Source organism: Gymnoscopelus braueri, assembly GCF_963280865.1.
Source record: "Gymnoscopelus braueri genome assembly, chromosome: 12".
Classification (NCBI taxonomy): Eukaryota; Metazoa; Chordata; class Actinopteri; order Myctophiformes; family Myctophidae; genus Gymnoscopelus; species Gymnoscopelus braueri.
Window position 1 is genome coordinate 12,495,508 of NC_137614.1, and position 6,867 is coordinate 12,502,374.

Consider the following 6,867-nt stretch of genomic DNA (forward strand, 5'->3'; position numbering starts at 1 on the left):
TGAATGAGCTAAGAGGCGGAGGTCCCACTCCCGAGCCCCCCGGGTCCGTACCCTCCTGGGGCCTGAGACCGGAGCCCCCCGTATTATACACAGGGGCCCCAACCCCCAAGCGCCAGTCAGATCCGTACCCTCCTTGAGGTCAAAGGTCGGGCGTAGATATCGTGCAGGGGTGTTCTTCGTCAAGTTCAGCATTGGGGCCCAGGTGGCAATATAATGTTTCTGTGGTGTGTATTGGGATAGCCCATATTTAATGTGCCTAAAGCTGTCAGGGAGATCGCTACGATCAGATTACGTCCCCCAACATTACTATCAAAATCAAACTTATTATGTATTCTGGGGTCGTTCAGTGGCCTTGGGCAGCATAGATGTCGGGCCGTGTAAAAATCTCTCTGTTTGGTCTCTCAATACTACTGTACATCTGTCTCTAAAGAATCACTCTGATTAAACCCCATGAAACAATGGTATGTTCCTGTCTGGCTGAGAGTGATATGGGTACTAGTCAAATTTATTGTGTAGTCACCCTCCTTGATATAAAAAAAAAATTGTGTAGTAAATATTGTCTAGTGGCAAGTCTTTCACTTAGGTCTTTGGCCCGTATTATGCTTTGGACTTTAATTATACTATCTGGACTATCGACTGTATTTGTACTATTATACTATCTAATTTGTGGCGTGCTTGTGTATGAGAGTGTGTGCGTGTCACTGTCTCTCCTTCCTTACACTTAAGTGTCTCTGTATTGGTCACTCTGCCATAAGTCTAAGCATATCCATTTAACAAAAATTAACGGCAACATTACAACACTTCGACATGAAAGTTTCTACAAGTCACTTAACATTATACTATGTATCTCAATATCAATCTGCTATTATATTATTTCCCTCCTTGACCTGACACCCGGCAGGGCACACAGCATAGGAATGTGCAGAGGCCAGGGTGCCACCCTCCTTTACCCTTTTTGACATACACAACAACACATACCATACACAAAATGTAATTGGAAACACAACAAAACAACTTTCCTGTGCTTTATGCACAGGTCAATTGACATTATCCTCGGGCTGTACAAAATTGTACACTTCTCTTCTGCAACCCATGACCTGTTTCAGAGAAATGGAAGGTTAATGACAGCAAAATTACATAACCTTAATCACACCTTGGTCAATCAGTGGTCACATGGTAATTGAAATAAACGTTAGGTCAATGATGAGCAAGGTAATTGGATACATCTAGCACCAAAATCGATGATGTAAAGTATGCATTCTTTTGACACTAGTGTAGGTTTCAGTCAGTCCACCGCAACTGGCAATAAACTGTAAAGCAAATGTCAGCAATGTATGAAATCACTTGACATCCACTCTGCACCCAAAACCCGGCATGTTCTCATACTGTACACCAAACGCACTGACCATTACCATAAGGGGGAGATATTTTGCACAGCACACACAAACACCTCACTTCGCTGTATGTGAATCAAATCAAGCCAGAGCACAAAAGGAGCCAACACGCGCACAGCCCCGAAGTGTGCACCCTTCTGAGGCCATGGACCGTGCAGCTACCCCCGTGGTCATAAATGTTCTGCTAGGCATCACCCAACGTGCTTGTGAGTCTCTTGACAACACCACTTAACTCAACTGCAACAGAAATCAACTACCTTTCAATTCACGTAACAAATTTAGATACACTTATAAGATATTTTGGTATCTTGTAAGGGCCTAAATGTCCCCAGTAGGTATGATATCTAGTGTTTCTGCTATAAACTTATCTTGCTATGGTTCACCCTGTCCACCCTGCCACAGTGTGATCAATTTATCGCTCCAAAAAAATCTATCACTTCTAATGTTGGAATGCAAACCTCTTCGCTTAAATAATGTTATTATTCACGTAACATAAAAACATAAAACACTTAACTCTATTTAAGCCCTATTTTAGCTATCACTAGGCAATAATTCTCATTTCAATCACTTATACTTAATTATTATCACAACTCTGAGGTTCCCTTGTGCACTTCAGTCTCGTTCATCTGTGCCTGTCTTGTTGACACAGCCACTGAATTGGGTGAAACAGCTGAACTGTAAACATCTTGATAAGAAAGGACATCTACTGCACAGTGTCGATATGGAAAAATTAGAGCTGCTCGCCACTAAAATCATCTTAATGTCCTCCCTTAATTTTTCACTTACATGTATTGTCTTTGGTTTTGAACAAATATAATATGTTCACACTTATAACTTAATTAGTCGTTACATGTGCCTTCATAGTTTCAGCTTTAGAAAAACTGAAAAACAACAGGCCTTGCATACTTAGATTACTTTGAAAAAAATATAGTTTGAAGGTGGCATTCTATTTAGCAATAATTCCAAGAGTTTGTCACTTGTCAATTAAGTCCATTGGACCTCCCTCAACAGGGTTGTTTTTCTCACTTATTACATTATTAAAGTTATCCCTCTGTAATTGTTTTAGTCATATTGTTGTGTAAGTTCATAACAGAACGAATTATGTTTTAGATAACGATACGACCAAGCACTAATAGCTCTGGTGTGTGTGTCTCCCTCGCTATTGTATCTACAAACGTAAATCGTGTTGTGTCCTCTCCAGATCGATAGAAATGTATGTATTTGCACATGTCGAGGCTACAACAACAGAGAGTGGGCAAGAGGTCAACCCCGGCTGCGTATATTCCATTGGCTGAAGAGACGAGAGGTCATGTGTCCGTGACCATAGCATAGTAGTGCACTTAAGTCTTTCAGACCTCCCCACCGGGGCGCAGTCCCAGGCTAGACCCCTTTCCACTTGAGGTCTACACCCAGGTCACCCTGGATAGAGAGTTCAAGTCTCCTGCTTCCCGGCGTCTTCTTTTCAAAGCCCACCGATCACAGGAGCATCACTCGCTTAGTAACTGTAGCACTCCGGCGGTCGCTTTCAGCTTGTGATGGCCTGACTGTACATTGAGCCGAACGCAGCGACCACACCCGCCTCCTGTCGGGGAGCACGCCATGGAATTAATGCTTTTTGCGATCCGACCGGCGGGTGACCCAGTCGATAGCGATCCCTTACCCGTAGGCGTGGTTGGCGCCCCAGGCAGGAAACCGACGGTCTTGTCCTGGCCCCGCTTGGCTACGGGAACCAGAATATTAACCGTTTTCACCCGCCTTGCCTGTAACCGGTGAGTCTCGCACTCCCGTCCGGTTAGGTGTGGACTGTCATCCACGCACCATGTGCTGCCAACCCTAGGAGAGAGCGGCAGTCGGCACACCGACTAGACGGAAAACACAGCTAGGATGTTGATTCATCCTTGACAGAACACGGGGGCCCTTCAGTCTCTCCCCAGCACTATATTACGTCTTTAACGTGCTCTGGGAGCCTTGCGACCCCGCTGCCGCCTGTTCTAGTCAAGGGATTGGGGAGCCTACCCCCTAACCTCAACTAGTGTAAAGTCTCTGAAACATTCAAAGTCTGAGTAACCCAAGCTTCCCCAAGGCTTGGTGTCTGTTCCCCGTAGGTGTCATCAGAAGTGAGTCTCAACCACGTCACAGCTTGTATCTATTGCTGGCCCTCTACGTCATGTCCAGAACGATGGTTTATGTTGTGGTGTTTCACTTGTAACGCACACAGTACAGTTCCATGTCCCATCAGGTCACAGCTGGAAGTGAACCTCTGCCACTCATGCTGTAAGTTAGCGTCGAATGTGGAATCAATACATCTCTAACTTCTGTGAAGGTCCATTTTGGGAATATGTCACTTAGTGTATGGATTACCTACAGGCACTGTGTCTGTGGCACTTGAATGTATTTTGATACTACTGTCTGTGTGGCAAATCTCGCTATGGTGCATGTGATGTCAGTAAGGCCTCTGTTCTGCTCTTGGCCTTCATGTGCGCGTGCAAGCCATGTTTGGTCTATAACAACTAATGTTTTATGATCACTGCACTCCAAAATGTCACTCTCCACTACAGTATGTGTTATGCAGCTTGGCCGTGCTAATGAAACAAGGAATTAAGAGTTCACACTACAAGCGTTTGGGCTTTCTGCCCACTTACATTCTTAAACGTATTATTGTTATTATTATTATTATTATGATTATTAAAGTTATAATTAGTTATGTCACTCACTCATACAGCGAAAATATAATTACACAATATAGTTGCCCCATACCTAAACATACAGATTAATTTGAATATTATTGTATGCAAGCTACTGTTTTCTCTATATTTCTGCAGAATTATCTGAAGAAACTAATTTATTTGAACGTCATATTTCTACTCTCTTCTCACCTCTGACCTCGCTTTTTTATTTTATTTTTTATAACTGACTCCAATCATCTAATCTAAGGGTGGCATTCCCTAGTTATCAGTGTCCTTAATTTCTGGGATTACTAAATAGTTATCGCACATTTCAGACTGTTCATAACTGTAACAACAATAGCAGATCTACAAGCTTGTAGAAGTATTAAGGATATAAGCGGGCTTGGTCACAGTACAATATTTCTGCATTTATTTTATTATTCTACAGAGAATTTAGTTGATCTACACACTTATGTTGGGTCACTAATTTCAACCAGATTTACTTCCACTGTCCATGACTACATTTTAGCTGGGAGCATTCTCATGAAAAAAAAAATTGTTTTCCTTTTCCACTGACAGTGTTGTGGGAATCTTATCAGTGTGTGTGTGCCACTGCTACAGGCATCTGGTAATGGGTGAAGGTCACAGCGCCTTCCTTCCCCCCCATTCTTTCAACTGTCTATTTTAATAGATTGAAGGAAGACTATTTCTCTCCCTCTATGTGAAGCTGGTGGCCACTGTTTATTTATTCATCTTATTTTAAATACGTTAATTAATGACGTTAGATCACTGCAGTATGTAAATTCTCAGGGGTATAGGCTTCAATATAACTCAAATTTTTTAATCCAGCAAAAAAGAACAGTAGTAGGTGTCTTGGATGCACCTTACGTGAATGTGGGGTATATCTGAGTTTCTTTCTCTTTCTCCTCCCCCTGGAAAATATTCCCCTAGTGTCTCAGTCCTCAGGCCTTCACGCCGCTCACTCAGAAGTAAATCACTGTGCCCCACTGAGTCAGACTCAAAATGGTACGCAGCCATGCACTTGTGAATGCACCACAGTAACCAGAATCAGTAGTACTCTACAAGGCCACCCCAACCCAATTACATATATGGACCCAGGAACGGCAACTTTCGAGGGGCACATATGAAATATGTTGAACCACGGCCCTAATGTATAAAATGGGTGCGCCTGTCATTCATACGCTCACAATTTCCAAAGCATTCACCTCCAACACTTACCCCAAAGTGGGACACACATACAGCTGCAGCAGTCACACGGTCAGTCACCACTTGTCAGGCGTTCAGTGTAAAAACCAGTTGGGGATGTGTCCGGTGGCGTAACGAACATATACAGAACGGACCAGCAGTCTGTGTGCAGCACACCTCCTGCTTACAGTAGATACAAACATGTACACTTAACAATGACACAATATCCCAACTTTGTTACATACAAGACAAAACAAACAAACAAACATATAGAGACCTTCATTCATTCGGAACACATACATATAACATACATATAAAGACAACATATATGACACACTGTAGTACTATTTAGGGGGCAACCCTAGGCTGCAGAGCCAGCCGTTCACGTCACCTCGCTCGGATGCTGGAGCTAAACATAACGTGCATGTAACCTGTAGTATTTTTGGGGTCGCCCCTTAGCGGCAGTCTCAGCTTAAACATAACATAACCTGTAGTATTTCCTTAGCCGCAGTCTCAGCTTAACATAACATAACCTGTAGTATTTCCTTAGCCGCAGTCTCAGCTTAAACATAATATAACCTGTAGTATTTTCTTAGCCGCAGTCTCAGCTTTCACATAATATAACCTGTAGTATTTTCTTAGCCGCAGTCTCAGCTTTCACATAATATAACCTGTAGTATTTTCTTAGCCGCAGTCTCAGCTTTCACATAATATAACCTGTAGTATTTTCTTAGCCGCAGTCTCAGCTTTCACATAATATAACCTGTAGTATTTTCTTAGCCGCAGTCTCAGCTTTCACATAATATAACCTGTAGTATTTTCTTAGCCGCAGTCTCAGCTTTCACATAATATAACCTGTAGTATTTTCTTAGCCGCAGTCTCAGCTTTCACATAATATAACCTGTAGTATTTTCTTAGCCGCAGTCTCAGCTTTCACATAATATAACCTGTAGTATTTCCTTAGCCGCAGTCTCAGCTTAGACATAACAACACATAACGACACATAACGTACACAACTTAGGCTACACTATCTTCTCCCATGTACCCGGCGTGGTTTGCGGTTTAGAGATCCTAGTAAAGGCCACTTAGTGTAGTGTCTCAGTACACTATAAGATCACAGAGGAACATAGGATACAGAGAGACAGTGTAGTGTCTCAGTAAACTATTGGACCACAGAATACAGAGAAACAGTGTAGTGTCTCAGTAAACTATTGGACCACAGAATACAGAGAAACAATGTAGTGTCTCAGTAAACTATTGGACCACAGAATACAGAGAAACAGTGTAGTGTCTCAGTAAACTATTGGACCACAGAATACAGAGAAACAGTGTAGTGTCTCAGTAAACTATTAGTACATTACGACAATTGTACGGATATATTCATGCAGGCACACAGACAAACCCCCTACATCTAGTGTAAAACTAATATTAGATAAATTCACCCGCACCGAAGACCAAAGCGTGAAAAAGTGGTATTTCGAGGTACAGCAAGAATAAATCCATATATTTATATATATAGCCATGCATTGCTCGAACACCCAAGTTGAATCGTGGGTTATTCTAGAGGCCTTGACATGAATATATATATAAATAAAGACAAA